This window comes from Giraffa tippelskirchi, chromosome 9, assembly GCF_054371585.1.
Source record: "Giraffa tippelskirchi isolate mGirTip1 chromosome 9, T2T-mGirTip1v1.2.pri, whole genome shotgun sequence".
NCBI lineage: Eukaryota > Metazoa > Chordata > Mammalia > Artiodactyla > Giraffidae > Giraffa > Giraffa tippelskirchi.
The window spans coordinates 85,757,147-85,769,430 of record NC_137283.1 but is presented as its reverse complement, the minus strand read 5'-3'; the positions used below and the strand labels follow the sequence as shown (position 1 = coordinate 85,769,430).

General features: G+C 39.2%; 1 long non-coding RNA gene across 1 annotated transcript in view; it reads left to right on the top strand.

Annotated features, from left to right (window-relative positions):
* Positions 1 to 11,590: 11,590 nt before the first annotated feature.
* The window catches only part of LOC145521995 (uncharacterized), a 127,846-nt gene continuing 127,152 nt past the window's right edge, over positions 11,591 to 12,284 (top strand). Inside the window, exon 1 of the long non-coding RNA XR_014065827.1 lies at positions 11,591 to 12,262. This is a non-coding gene — a long non-coding RNA (uncharacterized LOC145521995). The remainder of the gene's footprint in view (positions 12,263 to 12,284) is intronic.

Genomic DNA, 12,284 nt, shown 5'->3' with positions numbered 1-12,284 from the left:
TTTCTTTCCTGGTTTTCATGTCTATTGTTAAATTGAAATACAGTTAATTCACAATGCCATGTTAGTTTTAGGTGTACGGCAAAGCAATTCAGCTATCCATATGTATTTATCTATTCTTTTTCAGGTTCTCTTCCCTTATAGGTTATAGTCTTTTTTTACAGTTTAGGTATGATTAGAACAACTTTCATCTCTATGACTCCCATAATGTGATGAGAAGAAAGCTTGATTATATTGGTCAGATCCTATATTACACCTCTGCACAGGTAATTCAGAAGAATAACAGGCATGTGCTAGAAGAGTAAAATAGAATCATGTAGAAGGTAAACACACTCAGTTGTTTGTGCTTCTGAGTGGTTAGGGCCGTGTATCTGTCTCCTATGGGCTTCCCAGGTGGTACATGGTAGAGAATCCACCTACCAATGGAGGAGACACAAGAGACATGGGTTTGATCCCTGGGTTGGGGATTTCCATGGGCAGAGTCCTGGCAGGCTACAGTCCAGGGGGTCGTATAGAGCTGGACACGAGTGAGTACAAACACACACACACCCACCCTCACATCTGTCTCCTGCAGGCTGACAAAACAGATTTTATTAACACCTTTGCTTTAGGCTACTTATAGACACACGCCCCCCTGTCTTAAGTTTCATGTTCTATATACAAAAAAATATTTTGTTTTTCTAAAACTGAAGCCTTCTGCTCTCTTAGTCCTTATAGATCTATGTAGCATTCTCACATACATCCCAAGTACACTAATTGGTAGAGAATATTATGAGAAGAGAATCACAGTTCTATCAAAGCTAGAATCTCAGCCTCATAGACCATGGAGATTTTTGACTACTCTGCCTTGAAAGTCTAGACAAGTCATAAAAGGAATGTAACAATGCCTTTTTTCTTAATATATTATCAACATCCTGTGTTATTATGGAACATGTGTGGAGAGTAGCCAGAGATATTTTATAATTAAATTTTTACAGCATTTGCATGATAATTCAGAAACAAAATCAAATATTTGTGCCATATCTGGTATATACTGGAAATTTGTTATTGTTCAGTTGCTGAGTCATGGCCCACTCTTTGTGACCCTGTGGACTGCAGCATACCAGGCTTCCTTATCCTTTACTATCTCTTGGAGTTCACTCAGATTCATGTCCATTGAGTAGGTGACGCTATCTAACCATCTCATTCTCTGCTGCCTTCTTCTCCTTTTGTCTTCAATCTTTCCCAGCATCAGGGTCTTTTCCAATAAGCTGGGAAATTTATGACAGGCTTTTTATAGAAGTTAATTGTTTTTGTAACCAATAAAGTTCTAAGAGTCTAAAAATTTTAGTGGTAACTCAGATGGATATAAAACTTGAGCAGAAGATCATTTAAAAGTTGAAAAGTTTTATACCTGCATATTTAATGAGAGAAAGGCTAAGTTATTTACCCTGAGTAAATGCTTCTAGTTGTAGTGACTTTTTAAACAAAAGAAAGTTTCTGACATAATAAATTGTGGGTTTGTATATGATCAAAGTGTTTAGTCTGATGGTCTTAGCTGTATGACTTGGGCAAGCCACTTAACTGCCAGGGTCCTCATTTTTCCGTGGGCAACTAGGATCTTATCATCTCTGCAAATCTCTGAAACTCTTAAATTCTAATATCTTAAAAATGAGAGTGTCGCTTTTTTAACCTGTCACTAGACAGAATTGGATTTAAATAGTTCTGATCAGATGGAGTATACCATGTTTAAAAACAAAAATGAAAAAGTGTGAAAAATGAGAAAAGCTTTTCCTGAACTTCTGGTAACTTTCATCATCTTGAGCTTGCACCCCAGGGGAGGGAAGAACTATAGATTGAATAGTTCCCAGACAAATTCATGCTGGCTGGCTCTGCCCCTCATCTTGGTATCCAAAAATTGAAATTATGTGATTTATGAACATAGTTTGAGCTCTCATATGCAGCTGAAACCAAACTAATGTCTGGAGAAGTAATGGCATTCTTTATCTTTGGGAGTTTCAGCCAGGGTTTTTTTCTTACATTTTTTATGGTGTAGAATTGAATCGTAAGTAGTGTACATATAGCTGTGTTGCGTTCTGTGCTTAGTCTCTCAGTCATATGTGGTTCTTTGTGACCCCATGGACTGTTGCCCGCCAGGCTCCGCTGTCCACGGGATTTCCCAGGCAAGAATGCTGGAGAGGGTTGCATTTCCTTCTCCAGCGGATCTCCCAACACACACCTGTTGCGCTTCCAGCATGGCAGACTGATTCTTTACCACTGCACCACCTGGGAAGCCTGATATGTGGATACATACAGCTGATTCACTTTGTTGTACAGCAAAAACTAACACAACATTGTAAAGCAAATTATATCTCATTTTTTTTAAAACGGGAACTGAACCAAACACAAAATTCAAGAGATTTTTCCTTTTCCTAAGGATTGATCAAATCTAGATTGACAATTCCTAGGACTTCCCGGTAACAAAATGAACTCTTCTGTGTTCCCATATAAGATGAAGTCTCATTTCTCAAATGTTTCCATGGATTCATGTAAGGCAAAATCACAGTGCAAGTAATAAAGGCAATTGATGTGATTTAGCATTGTTGGTGTCATTTTACCTCCAAATGGATAAAATTTGTGAGAAAAATCAAGTGAGAAAGAGAAAGGGCATCATCAACTCATATTCTATGCTTTGATTCTGGGATATTTTCCTTCTAAGGGATACTAAAGTCAAATGATAATTTATCCATAGAAATCTTTCAGGACTAAAAGCTTTATAGAATAGTACCAACACTAATAATTTTTCTAAACTTTACCACATTCTTCTAGAAAGTATTATGGACAGTTGCTACACAGTTGGTTGATTTAAGACTGGTTCTATACCTTTTATTCAATTTCTCCAGGGCTAAATTACATACTAAGCTATAGCTATAGGCAGGAAATTAACACAAAATTTACATATTTTATGTATTAATAATTATTAAATTTTGGAATGTATTTGAGGCACATTTGATATACTGTAAATGATTTGATTTTGTGATTACTTTCCCTCATTTTAAATAATGCAAAGGACAAGAGATAAAGTGTAGTATTTAACTTTCTATACCTGTACTATTTGACAACATGAATATTTTTTGTGGAGATCAGTCAGGAGAACTGATCAGTCAGGTTGCAATGTGATTTTCAATGATTGTGCTACTCATGTTAAATTTGCCTTTCAATTATTACTGCATTTAAAGATTTTTGATTGTCACAGTGATATAAAAATAATCAGAATGCTATCCATAGTCTTTATAAAATTGTCACAAACTTTAAAAATCAGATAGGATTGATAATCCAAAGTGACATAAATGTCAAGAAATTTCGGGTATACTTTGTTAAATGATTACCGCAGGTAATTAACACATCCATCACCTCACATAGTTGCCATCTTTCCTCCCACCATGGTTGATATTAGCACTATCCTAGGTTAAACCCTAATTATCTCCTGTTTTGCTCATTACAGAGACTTGCCCAACTGGTCCTCTTACCTCCAATATCTACAAAATGTGACCATATCATATTCATCTTTGCATCTCTTTGTAAACAATATCTAGTTTACATTATCCATTCTTTCATTCCCAGGATATTTAATTGAGCACTCGTGGTGTGGCATACACAATTTTAGGTGCTTGTAGTTAAATAGCAAGCAGGTTATAGGGCTAAAAAGTCACATGGGAATTGTATAAATGTTTATCATTCAGTTGTATTTGTCTGCTGTTGTGTAAGTCAGCCAGAACACTGTCTCTCCATAGCCCTGACACTGTGAAAGCTTTCCTTCTCTTTATCCTATACTTCACTTGCTATACTCCCTTATCAGTGATTCTGATTTAAAACTAGAATAACTATTGTTGATCTTGTCATTCAGAGAGATTTCTTAGAAATGAAATAAACTCCTGATCGAAAACTCTTCTAACAAAAGACAATTCCCCTGACCAAGGTGGAATATGACAATCATAAATTATAATGTGTAACTTGGATTAAGCGTTCCAATGAAGGAAAGGATTTTAATTTGTTTTGTTGACCTCCATATTCTGTGAATTTTAAATAGTGACTAGCATATAGTAATTACTCAACAAAAAGTTGTTTACCCTATACCCCAATAGAAAATAAAAAGTTTAAAAATAAAAACATAAGAACAAAAGTTGTTCACCAATTAATAGAATAATCATGTTCATATCCAAGAAAATTTTTATCAATGAAATATTACTTAGAGTGATTTTCTGTGTGGAAATAATATTAGTCTTGGGAACAAAAACGTACAACACAGAATGTAAAAGAAGCTGAAAAATTCAAAGTGATTTTACAATGAAAAAATTTCCAGGGATGGGAGGTGGACAACTTGGGCTCCAAGTGTTTTGCCATTAACTTGCAATAATATGACCTTTGACCATTTTAAACTTTGTGAACCTCAGTTCTCTCTTCTGTGAATTAGGGGTGTTAAAAGATACCTCTAAACTCTCTTCCAGTGTGTTAAATCTACAGGATTAATTGTTTAAAAGAAATGTTACCTCGTTGGAATTTCGTAAAACCTTATTTGATTCATTTTTAGACTAGTTCCATCAGTTGCTGGTCATTTTTTTTTTATATATTCTAAATGTATTAATGTCTCAGACTGGGATGCTGATGGTGAATGGGCAGGCAGTAATACAAACAATGCTATCAACTTACAGGAAAAATTGTTTCCACCAGATGAGGCTTTATCAGAAATGAAATAAAAAGCTAGGAGATCGGAAAGTAGTAAACACAATAGGATGATGAATTTTTTATCTTTGTCTTCTCTGATGTATTTGAATTCAGGTTGTGAATAGCAAGAAGCAGGTTAAATTGACATAGATTGATCTAGGAAGACTGAATTTCTTTCCTGAAATATTTATCATAGAATTTCACATTTCTGTGTGTGTGTGTGCTCAGTCATGTTCAACTCTTTGGGACCCCGAGGGCTGTAGCCTGCCAGGCTCTTTTGTCCATGGGATTTTCCAGGCAAGAATATTGGAACAGCTTGCCATTTCCTACTCTAGGAGATCTTCCTGACCCAGGGATGGAATTTGCATCTCTTGTGTCTCCTGCGTTAGGGGGGGAATCTTTACCTCTGCTGCACCTGGGAAGCCCTTCACATTTTTACCTGATATTAAATTTATGATCTATATTTTTAATAGTGATATGCCTTAGATCTATTACTTATGTTGGATTTAAATAGTTTCTAATAAATTTGCATAATTTGGTTAAACAATATATTTGATTAAATAACATTGAAAGAAACTATCAATATTTATCATTGATGGTTATTAATAGTTTCTTTCTGTGCCAAGCCCTCTTGAGAGTTAACAGTTATGTAAAACATTATAACACATAGCTCACTTTATCAAGGATTGCCATGGGACATGCTGCTCTTGTTATTTATCCAAATATACAGCTTTCCAGGGTTTTCAGTGGGAACTAAAATTCTTGGACAAAAGCAAATATTAACCATAGAGTCTGAATCAGGCAGACAAGCAACTTAAAGAGTAGATAGTTTTTTCAGATTGATCTTTCTTTTGCCCTCATCGAGAGTCAGTTACTGATGCCTGCCTAGGGTTCATGACATGAAATCTTTATCTTAAGAAATATTTATTAAAATAGATAGAAAATATTTAATATGTATTTTTATTATGTGATGCCTATAGTATAGCACCAGGTATTTTGTTATACCTACCCATAGTTTATCTAAATGTAAGTTTTTAGAGGACCTGATTCTGTCCTCTTTATAATGTTTTACATAACTGTTCATTCTCAAGAGGGCTTGGCACAGAAAGAAACTATTAATAACCATCAATGATAAATATTGATAGTTTCTTTCAATGTTATTTAATCAAATATATTGTTTTACCGAATTATGCAAATTTATTAGAAACTATTTGAATCCAACATAAGTAATAGATCTAAGGCATATACAGATCTAAGGCATATACAAATACTTAAGAATATCACAATGACTTGTGTTGGGCTAATTAACACTAGCCTAAAATTACTACTATACTTCAGACTAATTAATGAAAGGAGTGGAAGGACTTGTATAATTCTGCTAAGTCTTTTTAAAAAACTAAATGAAAAGTTTATATCCACAAAAGCTTGACCTCTTAGAAATTTCACAGCACTATTTTTTTGAGAAAAACATGTAATTTGTAAGTAACAACTATAGTAAAAATTAACTTTAAAACATAAGTTTAAATAATTCTAAGTTTAGTGTCTCATCATGAAGCTGTCTGCAGTGAATTTGCCAAACATCATCTCTGAACCTAGTCACCAGTGCCCAAATGCTCGATTATGACGTAAGTATGAAGTACTAATATTGCATGTTAATTTCTTAAGACATCTCCCTGATTATAGACTTACGTCATTTTCGACATTATGTCATCAAAATTTATATTAATATGTTGCACTTTTTAATCCAAATTCTTTAACTCCAGTCTTCTTGCCACAAAATTACCTCATTTAATACTAGTATTTTCTTCTCTGTTTATGCAGTTTCTCAAAGAATTCATCCAGTGCCAAGTCCTCAATTCTAACCTCTAAGCTAGTTATCATCAAATTCATTCAGTTATCAATCACATCAATGGATATTTGTTGAATGTCTTCTGACCTGTGACGGACTGTGCTGAATACTGTGGTGAGATTCTGTCTCCTCCTGGACTTTCTCTGCTCTCATTTTTTCATTCATTCTTTCATTCAACAAATATTTAATGGGCTGCTATTTGGTTTCAGGGAAGATACTAAGTGGGAGGAATGATAATTTCTCGGAAAAGAGAGAAACAGATGATTTCAAATTCATGAAGTAAGTGCTATTAAGATAAAGGTTTTTTACACAGGAAGTTGTGGAAGATTGATGGGTATGGGTGTTCAAGACAAGCTTCTTCATTCTCTACTGTCTGGTGTAGGACATACTCAAGCCAGTTGTCCTGGTTTGGGTTTCCCTAGACACTGACCCCGAGACAAGTGCTTTATTTGGGACACTCGAAGATGAACAGGGTATTAAGACAGGGAGGAGAAGGAAATCGATATAAAGTGTGTGTGACCAGACCAGGTACTATCAGCCTAGACTCAGTCCCTCTCAGGAACTATGAGGAAAAATTGTAATATGCAGGTTGGGGTGACCCACCTCCTTCCTCTCCCTCCTCCAGGGTGAAGAAGCTGGTTTTTATCCATCAACCTCCTGCTCATCCTAGTTTGCTTCTGAGGACCCTGACTCTGTCATTTCCTTATGCATGATTGAATGTGTGCCTCCGGATAAATACAACTTTAGATCTGTAAGTGCAGATAAGCATTAAGCAGCCTTCATTGTGTGTAAATGAATGTTGCAGACATAGGCACAGGGTGGCAGCATCATCTGTTAAGTTAGTATTTGAACAGAAGGAGTTAACACAGGAAATTAAAGACTAACTTTTCAGAACTGCTAAAAGGACAAACAGGAAAAGGCGAGGAGAGGTCAAATCTAGCAAATACAAGACGCCACTTGGACCCCTAGGGCTAGAGGAACACAGGGATGATTGTCTGAGCCCAGGAGCCAGCATTGTGTCCCAGAAGTTGGAACCACTGAGGGAACACAGCAGCTGCTGGAGATGATGACTGAAGAGGAAGAGATAAGGATATTCTGATTTTGTGCACGCTCCTGTTCTCCAGCATCTAGCCAGTACTTTCCATTGACCAAACCCACCTAAGAAGACTTAGTCAAAGAAGCGTAGCAGTGTGGCTTGAGGGATCGAGCCCTGTAACACACAGTAGAACAGAGAAGGGCAGGGGACAGACCCGAGAGCCAGCAGGCAAGTAGCTAGCATCTTTAGGATGTTGTCTAAGCAGAGTTTTCCGGATTTCCCCCTCCTAATTTTATTTTGCACCATTTGCCGCAAATCATCTCTATTGCCTTGAAGGTAGTCTCTTTCTTAATCCAAAAAGAACCATATATTCAAGTTGTTTTCCCCATCTACAATCTTCCTTTCTACATTCTAACCATCTTCCGAAGTCCAGGTTGTGTCCTTCCCCACCTATTGCAACTAGCAAAGATGATGTACCCTTCTGTGAGATGTGTGTGTGTGTGTGTGTGTGTGTGTGTGTGTGTGAGAGAGAGAGAGAGAGAGAGAGAGAGAGAGAGAGAGAGACATTAGTCCATGCTGCTGGCATTGGCTCCTATTTATTTAATGTTTTGCTTGCCCCTTTCCACGTCCCTGGAGACTTCAGTTCAGTTCAGTTGCTCAGTCGTGTCCAATTCTTTGCGGCACCATGAACCGCAGCACGACAGGCCTCCCTGTCCATCACCAACTCCCGGAGTCCACCCAAACCCATGTCCACTGAGTCGGTGATGCCATGCAACCATCTCATCCTCTGTCATCCCCTTCTCCTCCTGCCCTCTATCTTTCCCAGGATCAGGGTCCTTTCAAATGAGTCAGCTCTTCCCATCAGGTGGCCAAAGTATTGGAGTTTCAGCTTCAACATCAGTCCTTCCAATGAACACCCAGGATTGATCTTCTTTAGGATGGACTGGTTGGATCTCCTTGCAGTCCAAGGGACTCTCAAGAGTCTTCTCCAACACCACAGTTCAAAAGCATCAATTCTTCGGCGCTCAGCTTTCTTCACCGTCCAACTCTCACATCCACACATGACCACTGGAAAAACCATAGCCTTGACTAGACGGACCTTTGTTGACAAAGTAATGTCTCTGCTTTTTAATATGGTGTCTAGGTTGGTCATAGCTTTTCTTCCAAGGAGTATGTGTCTTTTAGTCTCATGGCTGCAATCACCATCAGCAGTGATTTTGGAGCCCAAAAAATTAAAGTCAGCCACTGTTTCCACTGTTTCTCCATCTATTTGCCATGAAGTGATGGGACCAGATGACATGATCTTAGTTTTCTGAACGTTGAGCTTTAAACCAACTTTTTCACTCTCCTCTTTCACTTTCATCAAGAGGCTCTTTAGTTCTTCTTCCCTTTCTGCCATAAGGGTGGTGTCATCTGCATATCTGAGGCTATTCATATTTCTCCCGGCAATCTTGATTCCAGCTTGTGCTTCCTCCAGTGCAGCGTTTCTCATAATGTACTCTGCATACAAGTTAAATCAGCAGGGTGACAATATACAGACTTGACATACTCTTTTTCCTATTTGGAACCAGTCTGTTGTTCCATGTCCAGTTCTAACTTGCTTCCTGACCTGCATACAGGTTTCTCAAGAGGCAGGTCAGTTGCTTTGGTATTCCCATCTCTTTAAGAATTTTCCATAGTTTATTGTGATCCGCACAGTCAAAGGCTTTCGGATAGGCAATAAAGTGGAAATAGATGTTTTTCTGGAACTCTCTTGCTTTTTCGATGATCCATTGGATGTTGGTAGTTTGATCTCTGGTTCTTCTGCCTTTTCAAAACCAGCTTGAACATCTGGAAGTTCACAGTTCACGTATTGCTGAAGCCTGGCTTGGAGAATTTTAAGCATTACTTTACCAGCGTGTGAGATGAGTAGAGACCTGTAAAAATTAAGATGACAGTATACTGTTTGATGGGACTTCCAGGTGGCTCAGTGGTAAAGAGTCTGCCTGCAATGCAGGAGCCGCAGGAGACACAGGTTCGATCCCTGGGTCGGGAGGATCCCCTGGAGGAGGAAAAGGCAACCTACTCCAATATTTTTGCCTGGAGAATCCCATAGACAGAGGAGCCTGTCGGGCTACGATCTATAGGGTCTCAGTGAGTTGGACACGGGAAAAGTGACTTCGCAGCAGCCGCAGCAGCCTACTATTTGTTAGGAAAGCAAAGATAGCACCGCTGACCATTTTCTCCTGGAAACAAGGATCATCTACGCCGATATGACAGTTTCTCTGTCATCAGGGAACTGTAACCTTAATCATAAGTATATTACTTCTGTTTTGTGATCCTGGTTAGCTGCTGTGGATCTACACATTGTGCCTCCATTCCTGTTAGTGGGATGTAGACCAGGGGAAAGAAGATCTGTCAGATCCCTTCAAGGCTGTTATACACCAGATCCACCTACTGCCACATAGTTACCTGGTCACACCTGTATGCCAGAGAGTCTGGAATATTGCTTATTGCACAAAGTCCAGTTATGTTTTGGTGGGTCCTTTAAGAAAAAATGCCAAGATGGGATGAGCCATGCAAAATCTTTACCAAGGGGAATGCCCATGAAGGCTAAAGAAGAGAGAGGGCTGGAGAAGGCAGGGAAAGCTTTCAGTCAGGATTGGTGTAGGCCTGTCATCTGTGAAAGGGAAGGCACTGGATATAGAGACCTCTGCAAAGACTTCCAAGCAAAGAGGTGTTATGTTGGGCAGGAACTGCCTAGCTTCAGGGCCCCCACCACGCTAGCTCCTCCTAGCTGTTTGCCTCAGGAATGGAGACATGAGGTCACGTCGCCAGGTGGTTATGACAGGTAACCTGCTTCTCTGTAGAATCTTCACAGGACCCTTCCCCACACTTCTTTCCTACTCTGTTGGCCTCCGATGCAATATTACCTACACTGGGGCAGAGTATTATATGCACGTGATTCTGAGTGATTCACTCACCTTAACTGTCACTCGGTAGATTTCTCATTTTTTCTTCATGATCTGAGCAAAGCCACACCTGCGCACATGAAGATTTTTAGAAACAACAAAATTATGAGTTCCAATGTTTCTTTGAAACCTAATAATCATTTTCTAAGAGATGAGATTGTGTCAGTTTTTAACGGACTTCACTGGGGCTTCCCAGGTGGTGCTAGTGGTAAAGAAGATGCCTGCCAATACAGGAGACGCAAGAGACGGGGGTTCAATCCCTGGGTCAGGAAGATCCCAAGGAGAAGGGCATGGCAACACACTCCAGTATTCTTGCCTGGAGAATCCCATGGACAGAGGAACCTGGTGGGCTACAGTCCATAGTGTCATGACTGAAGTGCTCAGCACACATGCAGTGGAATTCCATTAAAGAAGATGATGATGGGGTGTCCTGAACACTGCTAAAAGCAGCATAAAATAACGGGCTCATAAAATTCAGAGCTGAGGAGGAGAACGCAAAGAGAGGAAATCTATTTCCACTTCTCCTATTAGGTGACAGATGAGGAAAAAGTTACCTCAATTCACCCAAACATGGAGGCATGATCAGGCCAGGTCCCAGGTATCCTGACTTCCCAATGTAGCCTGTGCTCTGCTTGGCCTCTGCACTTCTAAAAGAGGCGCCTTTTGTATAGGTTTCTTTAAATGTTGAGCTAGTCATTTTGTTTTTATTTGGCTACAGCACATGGCATGTGGGATTTTATTTCCCTGACCAGGGATTGAACCCACACCCCCTGCATTGAAAGTACCAAGTCTTAACCACTGAACCACCAGGGAAGTCCCTGTGTAGGGTTTTATCACCAAACTTTGCTAACTAATGAATTCTCTTTGGAGGTCCTATCCTACGAAAGAAACTGAAAAGAAACAAAATGATTTGGGATTTGAAATGTCAGGCCAAAGGGGCTATTTTCCTGGAAAATGAGAGGCTTTGTTATACCCATTAAGCATCATAATTGGGGACTGATGGTCATAATGCCTTGTGCTCTGGTGAACCTAATCAACAGAATCTGTAAAATATCAGTCCATTCACTGTTTACCCTAGGAGGTGCTTTTGGAGAAATGTTAGGCTTTCATATTAGTTGGAACAAATTACACATAATGAGTTTCTCTAAATGGTCTGATGCTCAATACTGTCAAATCTTCGCAGTCCAGATTGGGAGCATCACTCTCTTGGGTCTAAAGATACAAACAGCTTCATCTTCTCCAAGTTGTCCAGCTGAGGTGTACGAGGATTGCCGCATGCATCACAAGTGATAGGGGTTTGCTACTCTTTCTCCCATTATTGTTAAGCAGAAAATAAACCACAAGGATAACACTTGGCCCAGGATTACGTACATCTTCATTTTCTCACCTTTGAGAATTGAGGTGCATTTTCAACAAGTTTACAGCCTCACAAGACGTTAACACAACCCTTTGGTTGCAGTCATGCCTCCAGGCGCAATGCTCTCAGACCACTAACAGTGCATTAAATCTCTCTCCGCCCCTGCCAGCCTCCATGATCAAGGCTATTACAGGGAAGCTATTTGAAGAGGTTGCGGTGATTCTCAGTGTCAATAACAAGGAGACAAGGCTGAGGGCTGCATTCAATACTGACACGGTGTCTTGTTTTGCAACAAAAGCCTACAACTTTCTTCTTTGTTTTGGACCCTGATGTCTTCTAATCAGAGAAGGATCTTCAACAAAGAGAAGGTAACTGGTCTAATTAGGTAAC